At 34.6% G+C, this 2,972-nt stretch overlaps 1 long non-coding RNA gene across 1 annotated transcript; it reads right to left on the bottom strand.

Annotated features, from left to right (window-relative positions):
• Positions 1-923: 923 nt before the first annotated feature.
• Positions 924-2,676, bottom strand: LOC131531410 (uncharacterized). Its single transcript, XR_009268683.1, has 3 exons — positions 2,541-2,676; positions 2,208-2,259; positions 924-2,094 (listed from the first exon to the last, which is right to left on the bottom strand). It is a non-coding gene; the product is annotated as an uncharacterized LOC131531410 (long non-coding RNA).
• Positions 2,677-2,972: the final 296 nt, after the last annotated feature.

The raw sequence follows: 2,972 nt of genomic DNA, 5'->3' as shown, positions 1-2,972 counted from the left end.
AGATATGAGCGACAGGTTTAATTCATCTATTTGTAAATATTTTGATGATGAAATCAATTTTGTGGTCTTGAAGAAACAGCTGCCCTTTTATTGTGATTGTAGTATAACCAAAACATTTTGGGTTGATTTAAGTTTTTATATTTATTTTTTTTATTGTTCTCTTTTGAACATGTTGTTAATTTCTTTATTTTATGTTCGATTTTTCACCCACAAGCAAAACCAGCTTAAATCTCCTGTTTTCATCTTTTTCTTTTTGAATTTAACTTTTTTGTTTGTTTGTTTGTTTGTTTGTTTCATCCCTCAGGCTTATAACAACAAATAATTTTTTTTTTGATGCATTATGATTATATGAATATTATTCAAAGATTTTTACCCTTGTAATTGTGCCTTTTTTGATGTGTGTATATTCTCATACTACGCAAACCCGTTATATTTATGTTTTCTATTATGACTGTTGATTGTTAAAGATACACCCATCTTTCCCTGAGCTTAAATGTAATTATCAGGTGCAGTAATAATAATAATAAAACAATAAGAGGGACAGGTGCACTAACACCTGACAGCATCAGTAACTCCACAACCCTTCCTAGTACTGTTTTCTGCAGCGTTTGCAATATCTGCACAAAGGAGACGTCAGGCAGCTGCTTGAAGATCTTGACTTTGGAGAAGAATGCTGATATTATACTCGAAAAATTTAAGTATTACTACTTAAAAAATAAGATTACCCCAGAATGCATTGCTAGCCCAACACTTATGAACAATAATAATGATAAATGCTGACCAATAATTAATGAATTATATAATTTTAGTAAAACAAGCAAAATGTAATTTGTTTTGTCATATGCCATAGCTATGAATGAATACACACTAGATAAATGCAGCCAATGTGAATACATCTCAATGTTCAGTCAAGTAAAGAATTAATGCATACGTTAATGAAACAATTATATTTTATTTACTGACAACAACAGTTAACATGAATAAATGAGTAAAAGAATAAAAGTAACCATGAAAATAAATAAGTCAACGTGTTACGAGCCCTGGTCTAGGTCAGAGTGTAACATAAATGAAACAACCACGTTAACTTAATTTCTCTTTTTTTCTTTTCTTTCCTTGCTCTCGTTCGTTTTCAAAGCAAGTGTACCTGTTTTTCGTTCTCATTGTATACAAAAGCAATACACAGAATCCAGAAGCAAAATCTCAGGGGTGAGCTAATGCCAAAATAAACAAACAAACTAACTTCCCCACAAATGTTCTACCTACCCTACGAATCAAAATAAAAGAAACAAAACATACAATCCAGTTCCCTTATCTGCCCAATAAACAGGAGAAAAGTAACAGCCAACCGGCCTACAAAAGAAACACGGCACTCACCCCTTACAGCTTCCCAAAACAGTTGAATAGTTTACAGACATGGTCAACAAGACATCAAGGTCCTAAAAGTAAGGCTCACACAGTGTCACAAGATATCACAAACACTAGGTTAAAACAGAAAACACTCTGTCGCACCACATGTTCAACAGCTAGCACAGTACCACAACAAACAGACATGAGCAATCAATAAAAGCAGAGATCCCCCTCCAGTGGATTGCCAGGGAATTTATAGTCCAGGTCTCTGCTCCGGTCCAACCACCAGCAGACTCCTATCATGTCCAGGACCAATCCTAAAACAGAAAGAGAGAACAGCAACAACGAAACCAACCTATAATGCATTACGTTGTGGACGTAACAACGACACATGAAACAAAGCTTTATTCAAACTTATTCTAACAATGATGTATTTACAGACGGTGAACCCACATCTACTGCCATCTCAACACAGCTTTATTCTGATGAGGCAGCTGACCCCACCTTCACCTGTTTTTGCCGTCCATCTCAACCCTCATTGCTCCTGTCAGACTGAATCTGATCATGGTTGGGAAACAGACATCGAGTCTATCATTGCCTGAGTGCACAGAGAGGATGAGGAAGACCATGATGACGCCCCTGAAACACACAATCTTGAACAAGAGCAGGAGAACATGTGCGGGACAATCTGACTGCTGCTGTGTCTGCTCCAAACATTCGTGTGCTGCTCTCCATGAGCACCACTACCTGTAACACATTTACACAGAGTAAAACATTTTACATTTTATGTTTTTAGCATTACATTTCTTGCCAAATTTAATTTCATGTTTACATTAACATGATAATTTTGGCTTCATTACTTTATTACTGTGGTGTAGTGAACTGGTTAGCAGAAGGTTGCTGGTTTGATCTCTGCAGTCCTCACCATCAGTGTGTGTAAGAGGAAATAAAGGCAAAAAAAGAACCTCCAATCAAGTTTTAGTTTTTGTCAAACATTTCTTGGAAAGAGATAGTTTGTTATGGCTATTAACATGTATAGGCTATATAGACCAGTTTTATGTTCAGACTGAATAATAATAATAATAATAATAATAATACATTTAAAAGATTTTGTTTTATTCAGCATCCAGGTAGCATGCAGCCAAATAACCTACTGCATTAAATAGTTATTTTTGCTTTACCTGCTTACTTACCTGTATATAGGCTCGTATAGTCTATGGAACATTTAGCACATTTCCACTCAAAATGTAAAAAAACAGCAAAATGAAAAGCAAGCAAAGCTACATCTGAGGTAGTGAAGGGAATCCACATAATATAGACCTTGTGCAGTGTGCAGCCATCTTTAGAATTTTGTCTTTGAACTTCTGTTTTTGTGGTAGCTCACTTTTCAGCAGCGCTGGTTCCGGAAGTTTTTTATTTTTTATTTTTTTTTTATTCAAAGAACAATAACATACAACATGTTATCAAGAAACAAAATAAAAAAAATAAAATAAAAAGGAAAATAAAAAAAAGATAGAAAGACAAATTACAACAAACAAAACAGTTGCCAGGGGGAGGAAAGTATTAAACTTCAAAACAAAACAAAAATTGTAAAATTCACAAACTTTCAAAGTTCTTACAGCTTT

This window comes from Onychostoma macrolepis, chromosome 22 (assembly GCF_012432095.1).
Source record: "Onychostoma macrolepis isolate SWU-2019 chromosome 22, ASM1243209v1, whole genome shotgun sequence".
Classification (NCBI taxonomy): domain Eukaryota; kingdom Metazoa; phylum Chordata; class Actinopteri; order Cypriniformes; family Cyprinidae; genus Onychostoma; species Onychostoma macrolepis.
This window is presented reverse-complemented; position numbering and strand designations above follow the sequence as displayed.